At 41.4% G+C, this 13,898-nt stretch overlaps 1 protein-coding gene across 1 annotated transcript in view; it reads right to left on the reverse strand.

The window, feature by feature from the left end:
• The window catches only part of UNC13B (unc-13 homolog B), a 137,877-nt gene extending 124,548 nt beyond the window's left edge, over window positions 1-13,329 (reverse strand). Inside the window, exons 1-2 of the mRNA XM_049795323.1 lie at window positions 13,007-13,329; window positions 11,032-11,122 (exon numbers count right to left, since the gene is read on the reverse strand). The gene's annotated coding sequence lies outside the window, so the exon portion shown is untranslated. The remainder of the gene's footprint in view (window positions 1-11,031; window positions 11,123-13,006) is intronic.
• Window positions 13,330-13,898: the final 569 nt, after the last annotated feature.

A 13,898-nucleotide genomic window follows, 5' to 3' on the forward strand; every position in this document is an offset into this window, starting at 1 on the left:
ATGCAACTAGTGTTTTTACTAATTTCCCATTTGCCAGGCAGTATCACTTTCTTCCCCAATTATTTCTATAGCTTCATACACTAGTGAGGACAGACTAAATGAGTTACCCAGAACAGTCTTTCCTTCTCTTTTCCTGATTCAATGCATAAGAGTGGCTTAAACAGGATCCTCCTGTTTTTAACAGGATTCTCCCACAGGCCAGAGTAGCACTGCTGCTCACCTGGCACCACATAATCCTGCAAGCCTAAAGGAACAAGCCACCCTGTATAGCAAGAGACTACGCTGCCCCGGTAAATTAACAGTCAGAGTTATCAAGCCCTTCCAGCATCTGGTACCTGCATGCTTGAGCAACAGATGAAAATCTCAAGCTACATTGGGGATTTCACCCCAGCTTTATGCCTAAATTATCTTTAGTTTTATAGCATACAAAGAACAAAACTGTCAATACAGTCAGAAAATTATTCCTGCAGAACACATATCCGATACCTTGATGTTCTCAAGCACCTTTCAGCAGAGGATGCATATTACAAACCCAGCTCACAGACAGCCAGGAAAGGCTGCAAGCACATCCTTACAGATTCAAAAGCCAAGAAGGACTGGTTCCACCTTTGCCACATACAGGTTTCAAATTAAACCAATGGGGAACCACCAAAAAGCCCTTTTGAAAGTGCCAGTAATTAACCATCACAGCAATGGAAATGAATCCACAGCTTGACCCAGATCAGGCTCATCTGATCAGTCCCCCACAATGTCACAAACTTGTTCAGGCTCTAAATATGAGCAGACAGTAGACAAATGGTTGGTGGCCATGCTACAGCTTAAAAATCCTGTTTGGATGCCAAGAAAGGAGTCTGGATGCAAAGAAAGTTTTTCTATCACCTGGCAAGAACTATGTCCTAATGGGCAGCATTCATTTGCTGTACCACAAGACCTTCAAGTGGCTTGAATTCAAGAAATCATTGATATTAAAATGTGCAAAAAATAAAAATGCTACTCTATTTTACATACCACATAACACCAGCCAGAACTGGAGTCCTGCTGTCTTCAGGAATTACATTAAGCATTATTCACAGCATTTTGACTTCCAAATGCCACTTTTACGGGGCGGGGGGGAGGGGGGGTCAGGGAGTCATCTTACTTAAATCCAGATGCACAGTACTAGAAGATTCCAGTTAGAACAACCCTTACAGCACTCCAAATATTAGCTCAGAAGCATGCAAGGCAACTCTGCCCTACATCTAAACAAGTTGTGTAACCATACAGCTTGGAAAACAAGAAACAAGTGAAAGAAAAACTACACTAAAAGACAAAATTGTCACGCACCAAACCCCTTTTTCTGCCTTACAGCCTCTTCCTATGAAGTTATGATGTTACTCAAAGCATTTGCTAACAGTGCATGAATAGTTAATGCTTCATTTATGATGCCCTCAGACAGTGCTGGTTAGCTCATCTTTTCCCCAAGTCTTGTGCTTTGTAAGCCAAAGCTCACTGCTATCTCTCCGGTGCAGCATTTCTTGTACAGATTGCTTCAGTAATACACAACACTGGGAAATATCCCCTCTTCCCACACAGAACCTTAAAAATAAGAGTGTGAAGTCTGGCTCTCCCAACAGCCAATGCTATTTTTAACTATTTTTGAGGGCTGCATATGTGGCAGGTAGGAGTCCCCCCACCCACGTCTCCCATTGCACCCCTATTCTGAACAGGAGGAACTGACTTACTCCAATGCTAGCTGAAGCTCTCTTGATTTCTACTGATTAGCACCATGTGCAAGTGCCATGTCCAGGTGGTCAGGACACTACAGGCTTCTGTGCCCCACTCCACATCAGATACAAGCCTCTATCAACAGTGCTGTAATTCTTTCTGCCATTACATCCCCAAAACAAGGTGCAAAGAAGGGCATTTTGCATAAGGTGGCAACCATTGCCTCAGCTCCAACATTTTTAGTATTCTTCTACAGCCTTTGGTATATACTATGTAGAGGACTTTGTCCACTGTCCAAACAGATCTGAGTTCCATTTTTCCTGAAAGCTTCAGACAACTGCTGCAGCAGGTCCTGCAAAAAGACAAGTACTTGCTTGACCAAGTATTTGGAAAAGTGTTGGTACAAATGCAAATGCAAGCTGGGCAGCACCAGACAGCAGAAAAGAGCTTACTGTAGTTCATCTTGGTTCAGAGGCACTCTGTGCACATGGATAGTTCCTTCAGCCTGCAACAGGCAAGTCACTTCTGAAGATAAACACAGAAATTGCTGTGACCAGATTGCCTAAGTGAAACAATGCCAGAGACAAAAAGGCAGCAATTCTGGGTATGTAGTCTAATTAGGAACCTAGGAGCTGTACAAGACATAGGTAATCCATCCACATCGCCAGCCCACTGCTGCCACCAACATCTTGCTCTCTGATCATGATCAACAGAGGCACAACTTCCACAGAAAGGAGTGAAGGTGACTAAGACACCTTTTCCTTCAGAAAACACCAACTTGTCAGAATCAAAAATCTGCTTTACAGGACCAAAATGAATTTGAACAGGAATATTTCTCTGGTCTAAGATGTCCAAACAGGGGAGAGAGCGCAGGGAAGAGTCATTCCCTAGAAGAGTGTTACAGCCTAGCAATCAATGCACTTTTCTAAACCATGGAAAACCTAGGTTAAGAGCTCAGTATTGCCCAGTTTAGATCAAGAACTAGGGTCCTATTGCCCCCTTATTCTACATGTATTCTATCTTAAACTGTTGGCTCTTCCACAGAGGGCTTTTCCATCTGGCATCTCAGTCAATCTCAGAAAGTCAGAACCAGAAAGTTTAACCACCCACCCATCCCCAAAAAACCCCATACTTTGCAAAAGCAGCAGCCACTTTCCAACCAGCTTCACTCCAGAAGTGAAATGTTCACACATGAAGTGTTTCACGTAAAAAAAAAAAAGAGATGTAACAGCAGTCTATTCACATGCGTTCCAGTACTGTCATATGACTTTACAAGTCAAAGAATAGAAGCATACAGTTCAGCCAAACTGGATTACTTGAACTTAATGTGCAGTGCTGACACAAAGTAAGAGAAGCACCCAATAGTGGAACATCCTGTGTTTATAAACTATAGCCCAGATGTTGCACAAACACCTTCCCTTTCTTTTTAAGGAAATCAATGGAATAAACCTTGGAAGAAAAGTAAATTACACTTGCAGTCCCATTCAAAGGCTTCATAAGAATCTTGACTTACAGATGTGTAGAATTTACAATAAAAAACTAGAGAAGCAGAGCTATAGTCCTGAATACTACTATAGATCAGGAAAAGAAATAACATGTCAGGATTTTTTGCCTTCTCATGGAGGCTACCCCTGGTCTTGCAAGCCCACAGGAGGCTTTCAGTGAAATAGTAAAACAGCATTATAGGAAAGTTAGCTCTCCACTCTGCAAACTCCTGTTATGACTAAGAAAACTCCCCAAGTTTGTCGGTTTTTTTCTAACCAGCAATAGAAAGGTATGGAGGAACTCCGTTGTCACTGAAGGGGACAGATGTCCTGTGTGCCAGGGAATACAGACCATCAACACCAGAACTGTTATTTTAGCAAAGGTGAATAGAAGTTGAGTATGAATACATTGATAGGTTCAGGGAAGCTTGCAAAAAATCCTCTTAGCAATTAATAGGCTCCTAGCTGCCGTGGTCAGTATGAAAAGCATTTCTGACCAGCATTTTGCTCCACAAAAGAGCATGTCTCTTAATTTTAGCATTAACTACTCTAAAAAGGGCAAGCCTGCTGATTTTTCCCACTGAAGATAAGGTTATCAAAAAGCTACTCAAAAACCACAACAGCAGCTAATGAAAGCACAACACTGTTTTCTTGTGTGTACAGACAATTACTTATCTCTTTGCTGTAACATAACTGTTAACTTTCATTGTAAAGCAGGTGAAAAAATTAATACTAGATCTCAGAGAATCTCAATAAGGATAAACAAACATGTATTTTATTCCAAACAGATGCGAATATGCAGGTATCTTATTTAAGACACTCGGAGATGAAAGAAGCTTTTCCTCCTCTGAGTATAGCATGTCAGCTGAACCTTCCCTCGCAAAAAGGCAACAGGAAGAGACAACAGACACAGGCTGTTCAAGCACCGAGGAATCACCCTGCACTACAAGCTACCTTGGGAAAGCCATGATGGGCTTTGGGGAGTCCCACAAGACTTGCCAGTCTGCAAACTCAGATGCAACACAGGGAAGTAAGATTACAGCATGGGGAGATAGCAGAACACCTCCACTACTTTTGTATTTAAATGCTTTCTAAATAATTACTGTTGTGCAATATCTAAGGGATCTGAAAGCCACATATGCATTTTATAGATAAGGTATGCAGAAAGCATTTGCATGCCATTGCGAGCACAGCCACTTGACAACAAGACAGTCTGCGCTACAGCCGGCAGTGACCCTCAGATCGTGCCTTACCTACACAGATCTGATCTCCTTTCTGGTGTAGAAACAGCAATTTCATGAGCACAAGGGTGTTGTGCAGCTCCCCACCAACCCTGATTCCTGGGACATTTGATCAGCAGTGCTGGTATTTTGGTGGAAGTTAAAGATAACCTTCATAAATACAACTGGTAGAAAAGAAGGAAGACATTTAACTGGAGATGTAGTTTTTCTGTATGAAGAGAAGTTTCTAGTAACTCTGTTAGAGTCACAGTGCTTCAGTTTGCTTCTTTGCCACTGTGTGGGAGGCTTTGAAAATGCAGAGCTTACTCATCTTCACGGGACTGATAAAAAGACACCTAGGCAACAAAGCTTAAAGGAAATAACGTACCAAAAGTAAACTATTGCATTGACTGCACAGTTCATGAGAGGTGGAAAGGGACAGTTTCTAATCTTTTGGTGACTGGCTCAAAGCAGGCATGTCCTCCACTAGCCATCTGGGCTGGTATACAATACATGGTTTTAATGATCAGTGGGCCTGGATTCACATGTAGGGACTGGGGGTAGGCAGATACCTTAAAATCAAACTAGCAACCAAAACTGGCACCAGTCAGTGCGTGGCTCGTCTCCTCACTAACAATGGAAGTCCAGAAAGGACTCTTCAGGGTACCCCACAGCTATATAAGAAAGGAATAGTGGTAGTTTGCACTAACAGCTTGCTTTCTCAAAGTAAAAATAGGGCTTCACACTCCAAAATCACCAATACCACACCCTCCCCAGACCAGGGCTTTTAAAAGCAAGGCCCTGATGGTTCTTAAATATTTGCAGGTGCTTCATCAAAAGTACTGACTGTGAAGCTATGCGGCATGGTAAAATAAGACTGAGGATATGACTGGGTACCTGTAAGACTAGAAGAGAATAGTCATTTAGTCCCCCCTGCTGCAGGTGCTTACCATATTCCAGAAAAACAATGTCATGAACTACATCTGCCATCTCAATATATGATCTAGTTACATAGTAGTCAAAAAAAAAAAGACTATTGACATTTAACAGGGAAAGACAAAGATTAAAATCAAAATAATTGGTATAAAATGGCATCTAGAAGAAGAAAAACCAAAGAGGAAACACTGCTCCCATGACTTTGGTTTTCAAACCAAAACCAATTAAATTTACTCAAAACACTCAAAGAGTTGCAGTCAAGAGCTTGATGTCCAAGTGGAGAGCAGTGACGAGTGGCATTTCTCAGGGATCGGTATTGGGACCAGGACTGTTTAACATCTTTGTCAGCGACATGGACAGTGGGATTGAGTGCACCCTCAGCAAGTTTGCCAATGACACCAAGCTGTGTGGTGCGGTCAACATGCTGGAGGGAATGGCTGCCATCCAGAGGGACCTTGACAGGCTTGAGAGGTGGGCCTGTGCAAACCTCAGGAAGTTCAACAAAGCCAAGTGCAAGGTCCTGCACATGGGTCAGGGCGACCCCAAGCACAAATACAGACTGGGCAGAGAATGGATTGAGAGCAGCCCTGAGGAGGAGGACTTGGGGGTGTTCGTTGACGAGAAGCTCAATACGACCTGGCAATATGCATGATCCTGTCCCTCTACTCTGCTCTGGTGGGACCCCATGGAGGTCCATCCAGCTCTGGAGTCCTCAGCACAGGAAAGACATGGATCTGTTGGGGTGGGTCCAGAGGAGGGCCACAAAAATCATCAGAGGGTTGGAACACCACTCCTATATGGAAAGGCTGAGACAGTTGGGGTTGTTCAGCCTGGAGAAGAGAAGGCTCCGGGGAGACCTTATTGCAGCCTTTCAGTACTTAAACGGGGCCTACAAGAAAGCCAGAGAGGGACTCTTTAGAAGGGCATGAAGTGATAGGACAAGGGGTTATGGCTTTAGACTCAAAGCGGGTAGATTTAGATTAGAAGAAATTCTTTACTGTCAGGGTGGTGAGGCACTGGAACAGGTTGCCCAGAGAAGCTGTGGATGAGCCATCCCTGGCAGTGTTCAAGGCCAGGTTGGATGGGGCTTTGAGCAACCTGGTCTAGCGGAAGGTGTCCCTGCCCATGGCAGTGGGCTTGGAACTAGATGATCTTTAAGGTTCCTTCCAACCCAAACCACTCTATGATGTATTTAATCTCCTGACACAAAAGAGGAAAATGATGCATAAGACTCTTTTCCCCTGTAAACAAATTCAGTATAAGCAGATGCAATCCCAGACCCCACGCCCTCTTCTAATACTTAAATATACTTGAAAGAACTGCTAAGAGAGGCAATTTGATGATTTGACTGAATTTTGCTCTTCTCCAGTCTGCCAATTCTTCTATGTTATACAAAACTCAGATTACAATTTGTGTAATTTTAAAAGTCACAGACCCATGTCCCTAGCTGAAGGCTATTTCACTTAAAGAGGACTGCAAGTTGAAGATGGAATAGCTATGCGCTTGTTCTTCTGGAAAAGAAGCTCCTACAGAGCGACTGCAGCAGACAAGCTATCAATTAATCCCTCTTTGTAGACAAAGTTCTAAGTGTGAAGGTGAGAATTATTGAGTCATTCCTCTCAGGGCTGAAAACCCTAGTTTGATTCTGGCATAATTAAGTTGCCTCTTCACAAACACAGAAAGAGAACAAGGAAAACAGCAGAAGTGAAGAAAAAAACGTGCATGCTACCACAAAGCTTTTTTAACATGCACAGTTATAAATTTCTGTGCCATTTTATAACTGTCAAGTCTTAATTAAAATACTACATTTTTCTGACTCATGGTACTGCAGGATGCATGTATATTATTCACATGAATATTAATCTCTTCCCAGGTAGGAGGCTGAATTTCTCAGGGGATTTATAATCGCATCACATATGGAAACTTCTTGGGTGTCTTCCCCCCCTTTTCTTTCTTTAAAATTTCAGCCAGATCATTAACAATTAAGAGTCATAAGAACCATTTCAGTAGTCTATGTGAGAGGAATCCAGCAGTTCAGATCTGTGAGCTGGAGCTCCATGTGTCTTAATGAAATGATATTGCACATTGAGGAAGGGGAACATGGAGAAGAGCTAGAGGCATTGCTTTGAACATTAAGGACATTAGCAGGTGCTCTGAGTGCCGGAACAAAAGAGAAGGGTAGTCCTCTTGAAAGCTTGTAGGTAATGACAGAAGATGGGAAGATGTTAATAGGGTGATCAGAAAAATGAGACATGACCTTTTCTAACTACCAAAACAATCACCTGGTTAGACTATCATCACAGGGACCTTTAAAATCCTGATACTTATCTGGATAGTCTGTATTCATAACACTGACTTTCAAACAAGATCGAGGAATGAGTTGATGATGCACAAGGTGCAGAAAACAACTAGCAGAGATGCCCTTCTAGATTTGAAAAAACGTACAGAGAGCAATGAGGATGCAAATGCATCTGTGAAAACTGTGACAGTCTTCCTGATATTTTAGAAGGAAAGGAGTTAGACAAGCTAGAAAAACACTATGTAATTCAAGAACACAAATAAAACCTCATGAAATCAGTAGCTAGAGCTGATGAGAAACAGGCTTAAAGGACCAAGGGGTTCAGGAAGCTGTTAACAGTTAATGAAACAGCGCTAATGACAAAAATCACAAGCTATCCCAGTGAAGAGGAAGGAAAGGACATACAATGAGAGACCTGCCTCCCTCTTCAGAGGACTTGAACCCTCTTCTTGAGATTCTTAGGACAAGCATCATTGCACAGGGAAGAAATCAAAAGGCCGAAGCACAACATTAAACACCTAGCAGCAAACACACAATATGAAAAAAAAACAAAACAAAACATGGCTGCTACTCATAGGAGGACAAAGCTATCAATCATCAGGTGGCATTAAGAAGGCTGGAACATTTGCTGCCTTAATTGCTTCAAGTCCTCACTAACAGAGACAACTGCAGTCAGGCAGCTGACAGAATTAATGTTGTTTTTTTCAAAAAGGAAAAAAACAGTTCAGCAAGTTGTAAAAACCAGGCTGTGGTAAAGGAAAACAAATTTAAAAGCAAACAGATAAGATGGTTATTTCTAAGTCAGCTGGCCCTTCATCCTGAGGTACTAGGTTGCAACGCTGACAATCACAAAGCACTAAGACCTTGAAAAACAGGCAGTGCACTTGAAGATTTGAAAAGGGCAAAGCAAGCATTTTTGCTTAAAGAATAGGAAGAGGAGGACTTGGATAATTGGGAAAGCTCTAACTTGACTTTCCCCCCTGCTCCTAGGAATTGAAGACTGGAACAAATATCAAATTATTTGCAAATCTTCTAGAACATAAAAAGGAGAGAAATAACAGCAAGCATGGTTTCATCAAGAGCAGAACTGTGTCAAATGCATTTAACTTCCTTCTATGACAAGGTAAATTAGTATTAGGGGTAGGAGAAGAACAGTAGAAGTTTCATATCCTGAGGTCTGGATGAAACTGCTAAAATAGATGCAAACACACTGGAAAAAATTATACTCAGGGTACCCAAACTCAAAGAATGTATCAAGCAGGGTCCCTCAGGCAGCTCTGGTAGCACACAGCCTGGCAGCTTGGGTACTGCACAACTTTTTCACATACAACTTGAAGGATTTGTAGGCATAACAGATTAGGAAGAGACAGACAGCAATGTGCTTAAGCAGTGAAAAAAAAATCTGTAAGAATAAATGCAAAGCCATATTCAGCTGTAATCCAACACAAATATAGGCTAGGTAACAACTGACAAAGCCCTTCTTCAGAAGGAACCTCAGCTCTGGAAAGGATAAGAGGCTAACTATGCATCAGTGTGAGTCTGCAATAAAATGGCACCATCACAGCAGAATATCTGATATCTTGGGACATCAGGATCACAGCCTGGAGAACAAACTTTTCATTGCTCTGTAGTGCACGAGTGGGGTTTCTACATTCAGCTTTGGACACTGCATTTCAGAAGAAACAAAGAAAGGAGAGGGAAAAAAAAGAAGAAAAAAAAAAGACAGGCTGATTAAAGAGTGCCTAAAAGAAAAGGGGTCATTTAGTGAACACGAGAAGAGTGAGTGGGGCTTCATCCTCTCTTTGCAGCACACCTTCACTATTCTAGAGAGGAAGGGAATCAGTTCTGCTCCCTTACTACTTGTCCTAATAATGAGAAATTGATTTATACAGCACAAGAGTGATCTAGAGCAGAGGTCAGGAAAAGCCTTTGGACAGTAAAACAGCTAAGCCCTGGAGCAGGCTGCTGGAAAGCTCCATCTCTTATGTTTTTTGTTTTAAGGGAATTTTGGATCAATAGTTGTTAGGAGTAGTCAAGGCAAAGCAAATCATGACATTTTGCTGTCATAACTAAACTAGTGTTTCTTTAACAGTCATCTCAAAGCATGTCTTCCTGCCAATTCAGCAGAAACACAAAGACTGATGCTGAACCACCTCATGGATCTTGTACTTTCTCAGAAAAAAAGAGAGAGCTATCCAAGGAGAGGCATCACTGAATGTCCTGTCCTTTCTAGCATGTTTGTTCACTTGTTTTCCATAAGGCACAGAACTAAGCTGTTTCATTTGCATGCTCTACAAAACCACAACAGAAGTTCCTTTTCTTCTTAGCTACTAACAGTGTTCTTAAACTTCACTTTCCATGTCACACTGACAGTTTTGACCCAAATCACTTCTGCTCAGAAGTGAAGTAACACAGTCATTGTTAGACAGGAAAGGATTTACAACCCGGATAAGCCAAGGGAAAAACTACTTCTGCTATGGCACGTCAGATGCCTCCCCAGATTAAAAAAAAAAAATAAAAATTGTTTTCCTAAAAATTTGCAACAAATCCAGAAAAGAAAGAAAAATCCTGCTACTGATAGATACTGTAAAATAATCTTTTATAAAAACAAACCAAGAGAGCTCTAGATGTAAATAGTATTTCTAAATGAAATATATTAACTCTGCACTTTGAGTAGTAGGCAATAGTTTATCATCTATAAAATATGAACACCATATGTTATCTTTCTGTGGGCATACAGATGGATGAAAGCATAATACTTTTTTTTTAAAACAACAACAACAACTTTTTGGGTCTTAATCGCTGTTTTCTAAAACAAGAGTGTTTATACTGTTGAAGAAAATGTCACAACCTTTTCCTTTTGACTTCCCAAATCACATTATTTATTTTTAAATCTTACTTTCATGAGATGGAAATACCAAGATTTATTATACACCCACTTTCATTTAGGATATATAAAAATATTTGATGTAAAGTTTCCCAAGGAACATTTTCACACGACAAATAATACAGATAACTCCTACTAAGCTAACAAGCTATCCTCAAGTTGCCTTGAGAAAAAGTCTTCATTTTGAACAGGTTAACACAAACCATTTAGTCTCAAACATTATTCTTACTAAGTTACAAATTCAGAGCTAATTTGTCTGCTTCTGCATCTTTTCTGATATTCATCTCAACACAATGATGTTCAAAATGTTTGGTAGAATTAGATAGCTCTAAGACCATCACAACATGCTGCAGTCCTATACAATACATTTGATTAATTTTTTTGTCTGCAGAACATTAAAATTGTAAGAGGTGTCTTGCAAGGAAGAAGAGATGAAACCTTCAGCCACAGATCTAAAACCCTGGTAGCATAGAGAAGCAGCGAAGCAATGCTCCATCCTACCTCTTGAAGCTGCAGTCGAACTTTGCTAATGGCTCTAATCCAACGGGCTCTTGCTGGAGGAAATGGTGGTGGCTCATTGTCACCATGGTAGCTTAAAGGCAAGAAACATAAAAACACTGTATGAAAAACACTCATCTGTAGCATTAAAGATTCAATGTTACACAGTGCAATCACAGCTTCAGCTCTGGAAGCTGAAGTAACCAACAGGCTCCAGTCAACACAGGCCTGCACATGCTCTGGGAAGTGAGAGACTAACGCAAAGGTTTCCTTATACACTGGAACCATCTTGGAAACTGATGAGCTGAAAGATATAAACTAGGATACAATCCAGCCCCAGGAGTAAGAGTTGGTCAGAACATCAGGAAAGCAGTCCAAGATACCTGATCAAGCCAGTTCAATACATTGGTATCCTAACTGCACACACAAAGAGGCAGATGGAAGATCTTCCATCCTCTTGCCTGTTGCAGGTCCCTTCTAACCACTGCCTCTTTCTACTCACCCCTATGGTTACAAATTTGCAGCCCCTCTTCAGTGGAAACACTGGCAACAGGGCTCAGCTGTGTTTTTCCCCATTCATTGCACCTTTCCCACTCCATCCTTTCCTACAGCTTTTCAAGAGGGCATGTGCATCTGGCAGCAATGCTCCATCTCAGTGCCCCACAGCACATTTTACACTCCCTAACCTCATGATACATTGGGCCTTTGGTTGCACTCCTTTTTTTGTATGTTGCTGAGGTGTAAATCACCGTAACAAACATCTTTCCCTGTCTGCAAAGCACCCCTCACTGCTAACAGTACAAAAAAAACATAGCTGAGAGCAACATGCATCCATGCTACATGTCTAGCTCAGGTGCAACTCTAAGGATCAACATTCAGAGCTCAGTTCCATGCATACTCCATGGAGATAGTAAAGCACTGCCAGAGTGTGGAGAGAAAGGGAGCCAGTGATGCAGGAGTATCTAAGTTAGATGCCTAAATTAGGCTGAAATAGACTGTGTGAATAACCTTCCCTGTGAATAAATATAGGCCAGCCATTCTGGGACAAGAATCCTGCTGCTCTGTAAGTAGAAGAGGAAAGTGAGTCAGAGTTTAAAAAACAGTTTAACACTTTTACTAGTCCTGTTTTCCTTTTTTCATCTTTAGTGTAAGGGTTGCCTACACATGAACTGCTGTGGTTAATTCCCTCATATAAGCACAGTGACACCAGCTGTACCCTTGAAAGGGTACAGACAGGCAGATATCCTTCCATGGATCTAATTGTACCAGATGAACACAAACCCTCATACTTAGGAAAGCATAACCATATCCACACTAGGGGGTGCAATGACTTGATTACCTCAAGAAAAAAGTGAGTCCCAAAATTAAGTAGTAAAATTTGAAATTCGTGTAAAACCTGTACAAAACCTAGCACATTACTCCCCCAAACTTAGCTGAAATACTTTTGAAGACTGTTTTCAATACTGGTGACAGCTTGGAAAGCCCAAGTGCAAGGACAAGAAAAGCTGCCACAGTGAGTCAGAGCAACATGTCTATTCATATTGTAATTCTACAACCTACAACTACATAAACACTAACTCTAATTGTGGTAGCCTACTACACAAGGAAGGAACTAGTGCAGCTCTACCCATGACTACATGTAGCTCTTCATTGCTTACACATAAGCTTGATCACACATGAGCAATGGAAGCAGCTATCTTTGGTCCAGACTACATTCATCCAACCAGAAACAGAAAATACAGCAAATGAGCTTCAAGGCACTAGCAGGCATTCCGCTTTACATACATAGCAAACATAATTTAAGCTTAGCCAATGTCTCATAAATAACTGGTCCTGCACATAAAGATATTTCACAGATCAGCAACATCATTAGTTGTTAGAGAAGGCTGCAAGAGCAATGTATTTAATTTGCCCCAGGAAATAGGAAAGAGAGGAATCCTCTTTGAATTAGTTGAAAAGAACTCAGAGTTTCACCTACCTCACTTGGGCTCGTGCATCAACATCCTTGGGCTTCTCAAGTTCCAGAGGTAACTTAGCTGCAGAATGGTCTGCACATTTCTCCTCTGTCTCGCAGACCTTCTCCTCCTCTCCTTCACCATGAGGCTCCTCTTGCTCCCTGAGCCATGCCTGACCATCCTTCTGGTAGCTGCCCGAACTGTGGTAGGAATGATTCGGCACTCCTTCCTGGTGATCATCTTCTTGCTCAGAGCCATGGGCACTTTCATGGGAATGGTCCAGCTCACTTAGGTGAGAGCTTCCCTGGCTGACATTACAAGAGGAGCCATATCTACTACTGTCAACAGGACTATGAGAGAATAAGAAAGTCCATCAGAAAAAACAGTGGCTTGGAGAAACACAAAGCAATTTGCACATCAGAGTGGGACACTAAGTATTACTGCAAAGACACGTTACGAAGTCATTTAACTATTATGCTCCCCAAACTAGATCTAGACTTCTGAACCTCAAAACTTTGGTAGGCAGTGAAAATACGTCATACACAGCCTACCAGTATATAGACCATATATGCCAATGGTCTTTCTTGCACCAATGACTACTACTTCACCTTACATCAGCTAGAAGCTGCCAGTGAAGATATTCTAATAACCAGACAGGAATAAGAATGGAAACATAGCAATTCAGAGTCTAAGTGGTTCTGTCTTCTGCAGTTTCACTGCAGCTAAGGTCTTTACCATGACCATTTAAGCTGACTATTGTTAAGAAGTACAGTTAAATTAAGGTTAACTTCATTTTTATATGTATTATGTTTACGATAAAATATATTGCAGTCAAGGTTAAGGTTGTGAAGACTATCAACTTAAAACCTTTTACAAAAGTAGAGCAATTGTTCAAAGGGAAGCCACATGTCTCAT

The sequence above is a fragment of the Accipiter gentilis genome, chromosome Z, assembly GCF_929443795.1.
Source record: "Accipiter gentilis chromosome Z, bAccGen1.1, whole genome shotgun sequence".
NCBI lineage: Eukaryota > Metazoa > Chordata > Aves > Accipitriformes > Accipitridae > Astur > Astur gentilis.